The 17,435-nt window shown below is 42.6% G+C and overlaps 1 long non-coding RNA gene across 1 annotated transcript; it reads right to left on the bottom strand.

Moving 5' to 3' along the window:
- Positions 1-16,378: 16,378 nt before the first annotated feature.
- Positions 16,379-17,435, bottom strand: LOC116905926. The gene is made up of 2 exons (XR_004388580.1): positions 17,210-17,435; positions 16,379-16,859 (listed from the first exon to the last, which is right to left on the bottom strand). It is a non-coding gene; the product is annotated as an uncharacterized LOC116905926 (long non-coding RNA).

Below are 17,435 nucleotides of genomic sequence, written 5' to 3'. Positions count from 1 at the left end.
CACGAGCACAGTACCCTTCCCTCTGTTAAACCATTCTCAGGAAGTTTGAGAAAAGCACACATCTGTGACGAGCAGCCTGGTGTCTAGATTTTGGAGTCTGCCCTTAAAGCCTTGATTTAAAGTACAGGAAAGCTGTGAATATTTTTGGTTTTATTGTTTGATTGGGATGTTTGTTTGTTTGGTTTTTAGTTTATACTAAAGGCTTTCTTTCTTATATTTCCTCCCTCATTCCTTATTGTAAAAATTACCCATTTGCTCCTAAACCTCAACAATGGCTTCTCCTGGAGCTCTTAGTCCCCTTACATCTACAGAAAGAATAAGGGCCATGACTGTGCGGCTGAACTGTCCTGAGTACACACCTCAGACTGGACGGGGTTCTGAATCCTTTCCCGTAGGAATACCTGACTCTGCCTCCATGACAGGAATGTTAAGAAAGTTGTGGAACCTCATTAGTCCTAGAACATCTCTCCCCTTCCAGTCTTACCTCTGTATCCGTTTCCTTGGTATAAATGAATCATTTCTCAAGTCTGTTCTTTTTTAAAATATTCAGGGAAGGAGATGTAGCTCAGTGGCAAACCAGCTTGGATGATATTTCAAGCTTGATTTCAGCCCACAAAAAATAGATGAATAAAATAGGAGATTTATCATATGTACTGTATGCTCACTACTGTCCTGAGTTGGTTCTTAGAAACTGTTGCTAAGCACTGAGCCATGCATCTGTGGTCCACTCCCATCCCCTAGAAGATTCTTACATGGGACAAATGTTGGTTCTTACATGGCACAAATGCCAGGCCCTGAGACCAGAAAAATCTGAACACAGACACTGTTATAAGACCTGACATCAAATCTCCTTTACCATGATGTCATTCCAGTCACTTCTTGGCCATTTATCTTGTACTCGTCTTTGACTTTCTAAGGCTTTTCTATATAAACACACACCATCAGTGACTGCCTGGCCTGGTCCCAGGCTGCCCCCTATCAACTCTAGCCTGGCCTTTTCTAGCCTAGCCCTTTTCTCTGCTGAAAGGTTGGTCCCATCTGACTGCCACCCTCATTCAGAGTAAGAAACCACTCACTTCCCAGTGAGCAGTGCTAGTCATCTTCAAAAGCTTTGAGGCAAAGGGGCTAAGAGGGCTGCTCTGTGCTACTTGCCATGTCAAGCATGGGAAAGCTGAGGCAGTTAATGACATAATCCTAGTTTTGTTTGAAGGACACTTTTTTAAGAAGTTCCTTGGACTGCACAGTTACCTCAAAAACCATCTCAGAGTTGGGCCTGCTCAGAGAACTGGCCTTGCATACCTGAAGCCCTGTGTTCAGTTGTCAACAACACAAGAGATAAGTAAACCTGACCAACAGTGAAGCACAGAGTGACTGTCCTACAGTGTGCAGGGCTCCATGCATGAATACAAACAGGGAGCCATATACCACTTCCAGAAGTTATAAATTAGACAAACTGATGAGTTTGCCCTCCCACACTGGCAATATCTTTATAATCACCAGGAAGGCCAAGTTCACCAGGAAGTCTTTTGCTAAGTCCTGAGGCTGTAAAGTAGTGGACTAGAAAAGGCCGCACAACCCTATCCTTGGGTCAAACCACACTGAACTTGTCTGATCTTGAAAACTAAAGAATCATGTTCGTTTGGGGATGGGAGAGGACCAGCCTCCAACCTACCTGCACTTTTCTTAGTACAGGCTCTGCCCACAGGACCAAAGACCCAGAATGCGTTCGCATGGACAATATCCAAGCCCCACCCTCAGTCCACTTCATCATACCTTTCCCCAGAAAACAACTACCTCTTGGCACCCAGGATACAACAGAAGCTGAGGGAAGAGGGTCTCAGGTACAAAGCCTGCTTGCAAGCTTAAGGGAGGATCTCTGTTGGTTGAGTGCTAGCCTAGAATAAGCCCTAAATTCAATCATGAACAGCGTCAGAAACATAAGGCATGTGGTGGCACATGCCTGCAATCTATCACTTGGGAAGTAGAGACAAGAATATCAGAAGTTCAAGGCCATCCTTTGGTGACATTGCAATTTTGAGGCCAGATGGAGACCTTGTCTCATAAAAAAAAGGAAGCCTGCCTAGATTGCAAGTTTATAGCCTTCTGGGGCAACTTATTGAGTGAGGGCCCTGTCTCAAGGTAAGAAAGTAATTACTTAGTTAAAAAGAATGTAGGGTGGTGGTACGGAGCTTGCCTAGTTTGCATAAGGCCTTAGGTTCAATTCCCAAATGAAACAGTCACTGATGACCCTTCAAGAGAGAACAAATAAGAGACAGATATTAATCAATGGACTCAGCAGCTGTGCATGTGGGGAAGACCAAGCAGCACGTCCTCTGGTAGCTGAGTGCCTCCAGCCTCTGTGCTGGCCCTGGGAATGACTGCTAAGGTGTTAGATGTCTCTCTGACTCCTTCTGCTGGGAATGCTGTTGAACCCAGAACCCTTGGGGCCCACAGAAGACTGGAGTGTTTTAGAGAATAAGGGAAAGACAAAATCCTGGATGGGATTCTGTGAAGAGGGAGTCACTGGGGGAAAACAGAACAAAAAACAAAACAAACAACAGCAACAACAGAAAACAACCAACCAAAGAACCATTGAGTTCTTGGGAGGCTCCCCTGCTGTTAGTCTTCACCTTTGAACTTTCTCTCTTTTTTCCTTTCATTCTGCATTCCTTAGAATAATTAAAGACAAATCCAACTCTGGGTGGCAGGGTACCATGGTGTGTACCAACATCCATTGCTCTAATGCTTGGCTCAGGTCAGCTTCCCAGCTTCCTCAATTTGTCAAGAGGTAGGTAGGTAGGTAGGTAAGTAGGTGTGTGTGTGTGTGTGTGTGTGTGTGTGTGTGTGTGTGTGTGTTGGGGTAGGGCAGAGAGCACAACCTTTCTTAAAGTCTGAGTAATTTGGCAGTATCAACAACTGGGAACAATGGCCAGAAACAGTCTGTGCACACATTCTCCACTGTTTCTCAGAAACAGTTATTGAGAAGAGAATTTCAGAAATGTGAGGTGCGACCCTCAGGATAGGACAGCCACTCTGACCAGGTTCTGCCACTCAATTATGCTTCTTAATCAGTTCTCAAAATGCAGGATCTCCTGGCTGGGGGAGTCCTCCACTACACCCCTCTGCCAAGGACAAAGGGAGGACAATCCCTACCCTTACCTCCTGCAATATCCCCGAAAGGAAACCGTCAACAAACTGTCCCCACTCTGGAATGCACACCAGCGTCCACGGTCTCCCCTCGATACGGTCTGTGTACAAATAAAAATTAATTGTTCATTGGAAAAGTGAGAAAGCTGTGACCTCTGGCTTATTGATTGGTTGGTTGATTTGTAAGTGAAGTATCTGCCAGCCCTGAGAACTAGAGTCCCTTTTAACTTCCTCTAGGTGTCCATGCCCTGATGTCCTTCCTCCAATTCCAGGAGACGGACTTTTTATTGTCATATAAAAAGAGCACGGTTTTATGGCATTCTGTGTAATGTGTTGGCTCATGTATACATTGTGTCATTTTCACATCAGGGTGAGTGTATCGATCTCAGGACTTATAAATTCTTTGTGGTAAAACCATCCAAAATCCTTTCATCTAACTTTAAAAAAAATACACAGAATATTATCATCACCTAGGTCCCTCTACAGTACAGTAGAATTAAAAAACTTATTTGTTCTAACTGGAACTTAGTACCAATTGACTAACCTTCACTTCTTTTCTCCCCAGCCCCTGGAAATCACTATTCTTTGGACTTTTATGAAATAAATACCTTCAGATTTCACATATATGTGAAATTATGCAACACTGTGATGTTTATCATCCCATGTCTGATACACGGTGGGATTTGATATTAGTATTATCTTATCAAGTCAAGGTTTTACTCTATTATCATAGCTGGCTTGAAACTTGCTATGTAGCTGAGCTGGACCTCAGCTCCCAATTCTCCTTGCACGTGCTGATCCAGTACACTACACAAACACACACATCTATGTGTGTGGACTGGGGGAGCCTTACCAAGAGTGGTATGCTCTGATATATTTTGTTTTACTTCACTGCCTATTCTTTCCCCCTTTTAATGATGGTTTCAAGCCACAAAATTGATTTCATTACCTATGATTGAAAAATGCTGCCTTGAGCATTACCTTCCTACTAGGAGGCAAGCTCTCTCGTCGCTTGCATACAAAGCGCTAGCCGATACAATGCTGGGCACACAAAGTGTGAGAGGAAATGCTTGTTAAGCTCTGAACTTTGAAGAGACCGATAATCCCCATCATTAAAGACTTTGTCTTGGAAACTCCTCGGTTTGTTCTGGTTGTGGATAAAAATCAACCTAATTCCAAACCCCAGCCATGTGATCAGTCATTACACACAGAACTATAAGATGGTAAGCATTTCGAATGTAGAATTGGAGTTCTGAAATTAAACAAAAGCAGGTAGGTTTTATTCAGCAGACCGAGTTAAACATCTGCCTCGTGTATTGTTCTCAGACTACGAATACAGATGCAGATGAGCGCTGCTCTGCAGTAACCGGGGTGGAGCAGGAGATGCGAGGCAGTAATCTGATTCAGACAAGAAAGGTATAGGCTGCCAGGGAGGTGGGGGAGGTGTCTATTCAACTAGAGGAGGTAGGATGGGTCCCCTGGAGCCACCTCAAGAATAGTAGCCAACCAGAGGAGTAAACACACAGGAGTGCAGTTTCAGACAGGAAGCAACACGTTCCAAGCTCTGACAGTCACAACTGATTATCTCCCATGCGGTGAATCCCCGAGTTTCTGACCAGCAGTGCCTCCCTTATTTTAGGAGGGAAGTAGACAATTCACCACGACTTTTTAAATTAAGGGTGTGATGGTTAGCTTTAACTGTCAACTTGACACAGTCTAGAATCACCTGCAAGACGGTCTTAATAAGGGATTGTCTCCCTGAGTTGCCTTATGGCTTGTCTTGGGGATTAAGGTGAGCAGACCCAGGCTGAAGGCTGTTGGCACTGTTTCAAGAGCTGGGCCCTGGAACATGCGAGGGTAAAGCCTAGGCTGAGCATAGGTAGGTAGGTGAGTGGGTGAGCATGCCTGTCCCTGTCTCTCTGCTCTTGACTGTAGAGATGATGTGACCAGCTGATTCTGTGACTGTCCTGCAACAATGGGCTGTCCCCTGGAATAAAGCCCCTCTCTTCCCTAAGTGGCAATTTGTCGGGGAATTTTATCACAGCAACAGAGATGAAACTAGAACAAGGCAAAACCCTCTGACATGAACCAATCGTGGCAGTTCCAGGATCCCTGCCAGTTTCTGGCTTAGAGGTTGGCAAAAAGACCCCAGTCTAGCCAATGGGGTCTGAGGGAGGATCTCCAGGGAGCAGTCTTTGGGAAGCAGTCCTGAAAAGAAAATGATGGTGATAGGCTGTCTTTCCCTCTACTGGATGCTTTACTGTGTTCATGGAATACTTGGCCGGGACACAGCCATCTCAGGATCATGAGGTAATCCAGCTAAGAACGTGCCAATCAAAATGATAGGAAGACAAATGTGTTGATCAGTTTTCCTTCCCTATGATGAAATACCCACGATGATCAGCTTCCAAGGAGAAAGAATTGCTTTTGCCTCTTGGTTTCAGAGGTTTCCACCCATGGCCACAGAGCCCTGTCTGTGGCAGCATAAGGTATCATGGCAGGAGCAAATGTCAGTGTAAGCTGCTTACTGCATGGTGACTGGGACTTGAGAGGGAAGGAGGGGTTAGAGTCCTTTAAGGGCACACCTCAAGAGCATAACTTCTCTTCAGTAGGCCTCATCTTCCAAGTGTCACAGGCTGGGGACCAAGCTCCCCGGAGGATGCTTAAAATCCAAACCCTGACAAACAGGGACCTCAATGACCTTAATAAGTAGACAAATTAATTAAATAAAGCTACTGTATCCAAGACATGATGTCAGTAAGCTAATACATTTTCTGTATTATAAAAGTCAGCTGAATCAGGGTTTTGTCTTGGTTACAGTCAAAATTGAATGGAGCTAATGCAGAAGCTATGGAGAGAAAAGGGGGCTATTCTACAGAGCAGCAACAAGGATACAGAAAGGAATGACTATGGTGGGTAGGTCTTAAACTAGGAATGGGAGGTAGAAGGATAAGGGAGACAAGTGGTGGTGTCAGAACATGGTGCAGGTATGGGGTCACTTAAGAGGAGAATTCCTAGTTCCCTTGAGAACTCCAAGAAAATGAGACAAGAGTCCTGTAATCTCACTTTCTTCAAAACACAGATGGTTCTTAAAATGTGTTTTCATTCTCCTCACAGGTGTAGTGGATAGGAATGAATTTCCTTCAGAGTACTCATTACGACTTGATATATATATATATATATATATATATATATATATATATATATATATATATATAACCTTTAGATGCCTCTATGGAAAAACATATATTTTGCCATGCGTAGCGTGTCCTTACAATTGCATATAGCTTGAACTCATGAGAACTTTATTCACGTGCCCTTTCTGAACCCCTAGAGGATAAATTCTCTGAGGCACTGAAAAAAGTTGGCTATTGCATGAGGCTTCAGTCCACCTCATTTACTGGCTCCCTTCTCCCAGGTCCCACGGCCTCTAGTGCAGTGACAGTGGTAAGCTTACCGGAACTAAGGGTATATGAAAAACCATAGGCAAACCCTACTATTTTGTAATCTAACTAAAACATTATTTTAAAAGTATTCTCGGGTGTGGTGGTAAATACTTTATCCTAGCACTCAGGAGGCAGAAGTAGGAGGATCTCCATAAGTTTTAGGCAAGCCTGGTATAAACATCAAGTCCCAGGATAGCTAGGACTACATAGAAAGACCTTGCTTTGTATGAATGAATGAATGAATGAATGAATGAATGAATGAATGTGAGAGAAGATGCCCTGCATGAGGGATTATGCTGCTCCCAGAAGTCATAGATTTTATTAAGCAAAAGCCAGAGAATCAAATAGGGGATACTCCCTTATAAATTATTGATCATCGAGGACCTATAGGCCCCCCAAAAACAATACAAGCTATTGCTATTTCTTTTGTTGTCTCCCAGAACTAGACGATATGACCCTGTTGCTGAAGACAATATACACTCTGGGTGCAGGACATAACAAAGTCAATCTGGAATTAAGCTAGAATCTTCTCTCCTACTGGGTAGATTTCATAGTTCTGGAAGGTTTTATGCAGGCTTCGTGGGAGAAGGGAGCAGTAGTTGTCAATGGTCTTAGCCAAGTTATGAATTATGTGACCTACTATATCAACCTGACACACAACGTGGGCTGGTTGGTGTAACAGCGTCATGCCTGTTACGGAAGTAACCCACAATGGTTTTTTTGTTTGTTTGTTTGTTTTTTAATAGCATTTTAAACCACCTCACAGGAGGAATTCATAACTGGGACTATAAACCTGGTCAAAAGTCCATGGCTAGGGAAGTCATAGAAGGGGAGAAATTTTCAATTCTTTTTTGGCTTAAAAAAATGTGATAAAACCACCGTCTAAATACTTGTTTATATTTATAGATTAGTGCTGCTCTCAGCCTTGGCCAGAGGAGCTTCTGAGTACAATGGGCAACAGTTAATGCACAGGTTCACGATTGGCCAAAGTGCTGAGAATAAGTGCTCGGTGAATGCTTAACCCTAAATAGGAGATTTATATCACCCCACCAGAGCTCAGGGAAGAAAGCTCAGAAGGAAGAAGAAAAAATGTCAAAAGCTGGAAGGAAGGAGTGCCGTGAAATACTGTACTTTGGATACGAAATGACTGTTGTACTCATACACTCACAGAAACCGTGGCTACCTGGACAAGACTGAACTCATAAACATTCCATTATGGGTGGAGAGGAGGCTCAAGAGCCTAATCCTTCCTGACTAGCTATGGTCAAGGAGTTAATAGTCTTCAGGAGTACAACTCCTGGTAAGTTGCCCTTGCTCAAGTAAATAAGCCTCTCTTGCTCAGTTAATTAACCCCATCATGCTCACAAAAGCAACCCTAATTAAATGTACTGGGGCACACAACACATTCTCTCTCTCTCTCTCTCTCTCTCTCTCTCTCTCTCTCTCTCAAATAAAAACAAATCTTTGAAAACATTTTAAAGGAAAAAAATGAGGGGCAGGAAGAGATGGCTCAATGGTTAAGGGCACTTGCTGCTCTTCTGGAAGACTGTCCGTCATTCAATTCCCAGTACCCATATCAGGTGGCTTGCAACTTATAATTCTAGCTCCAGAGGACCCAGCACTCTCGCTGGCTTCTTTGGGTGCATGAGAGCATACATGCATGCATGTACAAACACACATGTATACACATATTGAAGGTTGATATCATTATGCAGGTGAAGGCAAGTACAGGATAGAACAAGGCCTGCCATTGGACGAGAAGGAAGGATGGGCCGGAGAAAAGTTTTAGAGAGAGGGGGAGACCGAGGAGAGAGAGAGAGAGAGAGAGAGCAGGCGAGAGAACATGTCAGCGGGTGTTAAGATTTCTCTCTGCCCATCTATAGGTTGCTATGAATATTCTTTTTTTTTTTTTTTTTTTTTTTTTCGGGGGGTTCAGGGGACAGACTCCCCTTCCACTGGACCTTCACGCATTGCTACCTAGGCAAGTCCAGGTCAGTCTACCACACTGATTGTTGCCAAATCCCCAAGTTCCCCGCTTCCTTCAGCATTCTCATTCAGAGGTTTGAATATTCTTAAGGGATGGATGTGTACAGGGCTTTGTATGTCTAGATGTACAAAATATATCTTATCTAGTGGGCGGTTTATATCCTTTTCAATTGGTTGTAAGTTAATTGTATGGATGTATTGTACATTGAGCGTTTAATACATAAATGTGGTTGTTGGGTTACAGTCTGCTGAGTTATATCTTTACTAGATTGTTGGAGGTGTGAACAGAGTAAGTGACAGGAAGCTGTACTAGTCTAGAGAATGCTTTGGGCTAGCATGGTGTGGGGTCACACTAGCATGACCTGTGGAACTCGATGTGAGTCTCAGGTGTGGTAGCAACCACCAAGGGGACAGTGTGTAAAAGCGGTAACAGAGAAACAGCAAGAGCGTGTGGATCCGCACGGAGTGAGAACTCAAGGGAACCAGGTCTTTTTTAATGCCATTTTTTAATTTTACCACAATACATATAAACAAAAAAATAAATAAAATTGGGTTGCAAAGGCCATAATATACTATCCTTGAAACATCAACTTCAAAATACAATACTAATTTACTTATTTAATTGATGAATTTAATTAATAAATTAAATTCTATTTAATATATTTTTAAAACTCAACTGAACTTCTGAAGTAAACACATTTTAGAACTCTAGTGAGACTCCATTTTCCCCTTTACATTGACAAAGAACAAACATTTAATCAGGAAACTGGGAGTGCTAACATACAACTGTCATGTCAACACTGAGGATCCTGAGTCAAGAGAACCTTGAATTCAAAGAAAATCTAGGGGGCATATCTAGACTCAACTCGAAAAGAAAAACCTTGATAAGAACTAAGGATACATCCCATTGGTCCAGCATGTGCTTAGCGTGCATGTGAGTTCCTCAGTTCAATCCTCAGCACCAATAAAAACAAAACCAAAAACTTGGTACTGCCTAATATCGCCAAGGGGGGAAAGTACATCCACTTGTTACTAATGGAAATATAATGTAAGTGTATGGTGTAAGTGATGGACAATTTGACCATCATCTCCACAGCCCCAAATCCTGATAACTCTATTTCTAGCTGTTGAGATAGTCCCAGGTATGCTGTTGTAGTTAGCTTTTGTTAACTTCATTGACACACCTGGAAGGAAGGAATCTCAACTGAGAAGCCTCCTCAGTCAGATTGGCCTGTGAGCATCTGTGGAGTCTTTTCCTAAATGCTGATGTAGTGTGCAGTGACTGTCCTGGGCTGGTGGGCCTCAGCCACGTAAGAAAAATAGCTGGGGAAATCATAGGGAAGTAAGCCATTAAGCTGAGTTCCTCTGTGGTCTCTGCTTCAGTCCCTACCTCGAGGTTGTTCCTGCCTTGCCTTTGCTCAATGATGGACTATAATCTGCAACCTAAATATATATCTGTGTTTTTATCTCAGCAACAGAAACCAAACTGGAACATATATAAAATGTAGGCACAAGAATATAGTTAGCAAATTCTCTCTAAAGTAAGTCTTCTAAAACTTTCCAGTTGTTCATCAGTAAGACACCGCTTAATAGACTGTTAGATTCATCTGGAATTATATGCAGCCATTAAAAAGAATAAAGCAATTCAATATGTTTTGAAAAGGGAGGTATATCAAATAGTAATAACTGAGAAAAGCAGTTTCCAGACTAGGAAAAAACTGTATGAGAACAAGGAAAAAGATATTTGAAAATGCATAAAATAGGTTGGGAATAATCTACAACAGAGAAATGAAACAGAGAAAACTCCTGGGGAGCAGGGGAGGGAAGAGATGAGCTTCCATTGTGCATCTTCGTATCTTCTGAATGTCGTGCTGGATGCGTATGTTCTTAGACTGGAAACTGAACTGTCACATCAAGATCCATTTCCTACAGCTTACATGATTGATAGAAAAATATTGGTGGAAACTACCCCAAAATTTCTAAGTGTATGAAGCGGAAGAAAAATTTCAGGCAGGTGGGAAGAAAAATCACTGTATTTTTATGTAGTTCTGACCAAAATACCTGAGAAAGATTTAAGCAGAAAGCAGTTATTTTGCTCACAGTTTCAAAGGACTCAGTCCCTGGTTAGTTGGCCCTGCACACATGGGCAGAACATCACAGTTGGTGGGAGTGCATAGCAAATGAGAGTCTTCGTGTACTGGGAAGAAAAACAGACAGCAAGGAAAAACTGAGGCCAGAACATTCCAAGTCATGCCATGAGGAACCAGCTGCCTCCAATTTGTCCTCCAAAAATCCCAGTCACAGCCTTGTCTAGGGGATGCTGTAGGGTGGGAGAATGACATGGGGTGGGTACAGTAACCAGAGGGTACCTCATGCTTGTATAAAATTCTTACTGGAAAAAAATGTTTAAGGGTTATGTTTTGTCTATTTGAGTCAGTGAGTCATAGTCTCACTATGTAGCCCTGGCAGGTGTGGGCCTCACTACGTAGACAGGTTGGCCTTGAACTCATGGAGAACCACCTGTACTGCCTCCTAAATCCAGGGATTAAAGGCATGCACCACTATGCTTGGTTTAAAAGTTAGTTATTTTTTTTAAAGAGTTTCCAGAGCATCCCTAAATATCAGTACTGGTTGAGGACAGAGTGTCCAACATGATAGCCTGTGGGGACATTTTATGTGCAGACCATAACAAGAAATGAGTGGAGCCTCCTAGTAAGGAGAATTAATAAAATCCACCAACAGTAAAATCTATAAACCAATAAAAATACAATATTGAAGTCTTAGTGTCAGAATAGACAGATTTCAGCAATATAACAGGAAGCTCAGAAACATAATTGTTCACAAGAATTTTAGTATATGAAGATATCTCTATATAAAGAGATAAATTTTTTTTCGATATATAGTGGAAGGATAATTGACTGGCAATTTGGAGAGGAAAGAGAGAACTTAGGGTCTTCTTATACACTATGCATTATAATTAATTCCATTATATTTGAATATTAAACACATCTAAAACTACAAAGTCCAGCAGAAAATGGGATTAAATATTTATCAAAACAATGAAAACTTGGTTTGTCTTACCATAGAAAAAAGTCTTAAAAAGTTCTTCGCTTACATAAAACTTTATGGGGGGAAAGCTCATAGGTAATACAATATCAAAATTAACAAGTAACATATTAAAAGATACATTTATAAGACACACACTAAAAAAGATTAATATCGTTAGCTCGAGAATTCACCAAAGTTGAAAAGAATCTCAAAAACACTTCAGCTGATAACTGAGCAAACTACTAACAAAGCAATTCACAAATGAATAAGCAATAATCATATGCAAAAAATTATACTAGGGCTCTCTGGAGTAACAGAACTTATAAAATGAATACATTTATTAGAATGACTTACAGGCTGTGGTCCAGCTAATCTAACAATGGCTGCCTATGAATGGAAGGTCTAAGAACCCAGTAGTTGTCCAATTCATAAGGCTGGGTGCCTTGGAAAGTCTTCAGTACACCCTGGAATCCTAAAGAAGTAGACTCTAAAGCTAGTAAAAGAATGGACTCGCTAGCAAGGCAAGAGCAAGTTGTCAAAGAGCAGAAGCTTCCTTCTTCCGTGTCCTTTACATAGGCTTCCGGCAAAAGGCATGACTCAGATCGGACGTGAGACTTCCCAACTCAAAGATCCAAGATCTGGACTGAAAGTGATTCTTCCCACTTCAGAGAGAGCAGAAATCCCTCATGGGTATGCCACTTCATTTTGGGGTTTTAGTTAATTCCAGAAGTAGACAAGTTGACAGCCAAGAATAGCCATCACTACACTCAACTTTATTAGTTACTAATAGGAGACAGATTGGAAGAAGCGTGATACTTCTTTTACTGAATGAATACCTTCTCAAATTAAAGTACAAGTCAATGTCCACATATAAAGCTAATATCATTGATAGCTATAGTCATTGTGGGTGGTGTTTATAAATTAATGTTTAGAAAAGTAATCATCATAAAAATGTTCGGACTCCTACACCTAATAATTCTGTTAGATAATTAATCCAGAATAGGGAAAAAACATGAAGCCATGGCCAAGGCCCAAGATTCGATCCCCACACACCTCCCTGAATTAGGTCCTCTCAGACCATATTCTTGTGCCTCTGCTATTCAGTAACAGTAATCACCAATCACTTCTCACAAGCAAATAAACTCCCTGAGAGACACTGTCCACCTCGCTTCCTAGTTCCCAAGACCTCAGGACAGTGCCTGATACAGTGTAGGCTCCCAGATACCATTAAATGAATGTATAAACATAAAGAACAATGTCTTTCTCAACTAACCTTGGAACGTCCGTGTCTCAAAGCACATTCGTTTTCCCTGTGTTTTCTCATGGGAGGTCTTTGTTGGTTAGTTAAAATGATGAACTAGCTTGGATACAACTTTAAATGCCAGCACTCACAGGCAGAGGCAGAGAGATATCTATGAGTTTGGGGCCATCCTGGTCTATATAGTGAGACTCTATTTCAAAAAGAAAATGCAGAATTAATACTTTATATTTCAAGTACAAGTTGCATAACTTAAAAGCATTACGGATAAGAGATGAACGTGTTTATTTATTTAGCCTGGAAGGTCTCACTGTGCTGCCAAGGCTGGCCTCCAACTCCTGGATCGAGCAATTGATCTTGATATAGATCAGCTTCTCAAATAACTGGAATAAAAGCTGTGTAAAACCTCCTGGTTTTAAAAAAGTTTTAAAAATTTATTTCTTGTATAAAGAAGTCCTTTCACTATTCCAGGGTTGTTGAGGGCAGTAACTCATAGACTTCCTTAAAGAATCAGAGTACTTATAGGTTCCCCCCTCTCCCATCCTTGATATGTGGGCTATTTTTCTGTTGTCTTTTTACTTTTCTGAGATGCAAATGAAGTTAGAGGTCATGACCTTAGCTAGGGGGAGTAGTGGCACCTGAAATCTCAAAGCTCAAGAGATTTATACAGGAAGACTACAAATTGTAGGCCAGCCTTGGCTACATAGTAACACCTGTCTAACAGTAAAATAAAATAGACTATGTCTTAACAGTTCAATCTGGCCAGAGCCGAATGCATCCAGCTCCCTTGAGGTGAGTAAGTCTCTTGTCCAAAGTCCCTGTACTGAAAGCTGCTTAAATTTAACAATTGAGGAAAATTGGAATGGAAGGCTAGGGTCGGAGAAGACAAAAAAGATCTCAGAATAAGCCATTCTTTGATTTTATTTTGGTTTTGAATGATAAATGAAGATATGACAGTGGAGAAGAAGGTTTATTGTAGACAAGAGGGAGAGCACAACCAGAGGCATCTAGAAGGGTCCAAACTAAACATGGCCAGCAGACCGAAGTGGGCCGTGAGGAGAGGTGGAGAGTGAGAGGAAAGAGAGTGGGCAAGCAGATCAAGAGAGATCCAGGATTGGAGCCAGCCAGGAGCCAAGGGACCAACAAACTGTGTGCCCAAAATGTCTGAGGTTCTATCCTGATCACAGGCTAGGGAAGGGAAACCCTGGTCCTGGGCTGGAGAGGTTTTAGGTAGGAGGTAAGAATGTTTACGGTGAGAAGTGCTGGGAGAAACAACAGGGACTGAGTGAGCCTTGTCCCAAGTTTTCTTGGAGACCTATCAGTTTTGAGGATAGCCATGTGATTCCGGTTGGCTTGAAACCGTGGGTCCTCCTGTTTAGCCTTCTAATTGCTAGGATGACCGGCAAGGCAAGCTCCTCTGAAAGTTTTTACAAAGCATAAAACCATAACGTTTTATTTACTTATTTATTTTGTTTTATTTTTGAGAATGGGTCTTACATAGCCCAGGCTAGCCTCAAATACGTTATGATCCTCCTTTCTCTGCCTCCCAAGTGCTAAGATTACTAGCATGCACCATCATGACCAGTTTTATGAAGTGCTAGGAATCAAACCCAGGGCTTCGTCCAAGCTAAGCGACTACTTTACCAACTGAGCCACACAGCCCAGCTGGAAACCCTACTCATTTTTAAAGTACAACCCAAATTGTACTCTAATTGTTCTTTAATTGTTCTCTGATTATACTAACCAGACACAGTCACTCTTTCCGATGAACTGAAAATCTTGAGTTCAAGCCAAAAACTGTGGAGTCATTCCTGATTTTCCTGATCTATATCATAACCATTTATCTATTTTGTCTCTGTTAAATGTATTTTTAGTACATTCACAATCCAACTTCTCACCATCCTTGGCACTCATTCTGGACCAAGCCAACATCAGCTCATCCTGCAACCACCAGCTCACTTTTTGCAAGCATTTCCTTATGGGCCTCTGGTTTCTCTACCCTAAGAGTACATCCTCAAACCCATCACTGCCCTCCTCAAAGCCCTCACTGGTTTCAGAATAAAATTTAAAGTCCTCACCAAGGCCTTCAGAGCTCTCTGGGATCTGCCCTGTCACCTCCCTGGCCCCATCTCCTGCTCACTACTCTTGTTCACAGCCCCAGTCACACACACAAGGCACACCCCTCTATTCACTCCATATTTTCTCTGCTTGGCAAGTTCTTGCAGCCACTCAGATAGATGGCTTGCTCCTTCTCTCCCTTCAGAGTCTGACTCTGGTGGGACCTCACCAGAGAAGTCTTTCCTGGTCTTTCTTTAAAGAGCTTCTCTCTCTCAACTCTGACTGGATACCCTCCTTTGTCAGGTTAGTTTTCCTGATGAGAATTTGTCCCACACAATATGCATACAGTCAGCAACTTAGACATGCTGTTCACTGGCTCAGCCACAGTACTTACAGGAAAACAGTGTCAAGTCAAGGCAGGGTGACAGTACCTAGTACTACTGCCAACAGCCCAGAGGAGTTTCCTTCCCATTAGATCAGGTACAACAACAAAACCCACTGAACAGGTCAAAAGCCCAGTATGCATCCAAGATGTGGGTTGGGGTTTCTCAAGAGACTCATACTTAGATATATTTGTGTGTGTGTGTGTGTGTGTGTGTGTGTGTGTGTGTGTGTGTGTGTGTGTTTGAGAGAGAGAGAGAGACAGAGAGAGAGAAAGAGAGACAGAGAGACAGAGACAGAGAGACAGAGACAGAAACAGAGAGAGACAGAGACAGATCTTAGTCATCTAGAGATAGGAGTTAGCTCTCTGTCGGTAGTACAGTAGAGGGCCAGATTATAAACTAGTCATGTAGCCTGAGACCAAGAAAGGGAAGTGACTGGATCAAGAGCTTATAAAACAAGTCAAACAAGTTGGGGGAGAGAGGATGAAAGGGAACATGACCGTGACCACTCCCCTGACTGAGCAAGTAACACATGGTCACTCCGCTGGAGCACAGAAGTCTGTAGGCCACTTGCTGGCTCGGCTGGTGTGCACTCAAAGATGACCAATCTCAATAGATTATCTCGGTCTCTATGAAATACTGGCCATAAGCCCCAGGAGAGACTATCAGGCAGCATGTTGGTATGGCCAACCCCCCTCCCTTTCCTGGAATTTCTCTCACTATTCCTTAATAAATCTACATTGGATCTTCTCACTTCTTGTTTTCTTGGGCATCAGACAAGAGACTGGGAAACCACTGGTTCCAGATGGCTTTGGTGACCCTTGATCACCCCACTCCTTGTAACATCATAGGGAGCAGAAAAGGGTTCTGTCACATTCAGCAAACATCAGCTCTGCTCAGTGTAGCTTACAATAAGGCTTAAAGATTAAGCAAAACCTGTTTACTTGTTTCTCCTATCTTAAAAAAGAAAAGCTCCCTTTGTAAATAAAAATGTCAAGTGCTTTTAGGAGGGACATTGCTTAGATCGAGGGGTTAGAAAGGAGGGCTAAGTGTTCAGGTTCCAGTAAGCATAGTTTATTGTTCTTAACACTCATGCTTAGGATGGTTTGGGAAACACATGCTATCTCCCCAGGCAATTTTGGTGTTGAAGTTTCTTCACTCTGCCATCAGGAAAGACAAACCGGACCTCACAGACTCTTTCCCTTCTTGTGTCCCCTCGACGTTTCCTCTCTCCAGCCTCAGTAGCACTCAACGGGTGCTCACCAGATATTTGTTAAATGCTTGCATATTCCTCTATCCATGGCCATCCTCCTGGTTCATGTGGCGAGGTCCTCGCCATTATCTTTGAGTGTGCACACATCCTGTCTCTGAAGGGAAGCATAAGCCGCCTAAATGCCACAGCTGAGTCTTAATGCATGCTGGGAGCCGTGCAGAAAGGCAGCTCTCCGGAGTTCTCATTGTTGACATTTAGAGAAAGGCATTAGGGATGTAGCAGCTGTTGTCAGGCTTGCCTAACCTGTTCTTGGCAGGACCCTGAAATACAGGACGAGATGGCACATTTAGGGGCAAGTGTGGGGTCTGCTAATCTGTCCCAGACAAGAGAGCAATTTAAATCCTTGAGCTAAAGGAAGTGCCACAGCTCCCAGCATAGAAAAGAGGCTGCGGATTTTCAATGATGTCCTCACTTTCACTCAGAACTGAACGCCCCTCACCCCCCAATTTTGTTTACAATCTGGTGGTTCTCTGCAACGGAGTAAAGCCTTGCTCTGGTTAATTGGTAGCAAAGGTCACTACTTAACAGATGCTAAGCAGGAAAGAGCAAAGTCAAGGGTAGCTAAGCCCAGGAGTCATTGCTCAAAGTTAGAAAGGAAACACAGACTTACTAAATACAGGCGCCACTCTTCCCAGCCCCAGCCTTGAAATCAGAGTGGAGGTCCAAAGAGAGGCAGCTGAGCCCTCCCTTGGATGGCCTCGGCCCTTGCTTCTCTACATCCTGCCAAGGCCATTTCCCAGACTCCAGTGAACCAGGCACCTTCAAATTTGATAGTGGTAGGTTTGTAAAAGGAGAAAGGGGCAAGGAGGAGAGAGAAGAAGTGCTTTAAACAGAAG

This window comes from Rattus rattus, chromosome 7, assembly GCF_011064425.1.
Source record: "Rattus rattus isolate New Zealand chromosome 7, Rrattus_CSIRO_v1, whole genome shotgun sequence".
Taxonomy (NCBI): Eukaryota; Metazoa; Chordata; class Mammalia; order Rodentia; family Muridae; genus Rattus; species Rattus rattus.
Note: the sequence above shows the minus strand (reverse complement) of the source record. Positions and strands in the feature narration are given on the sequence as shown.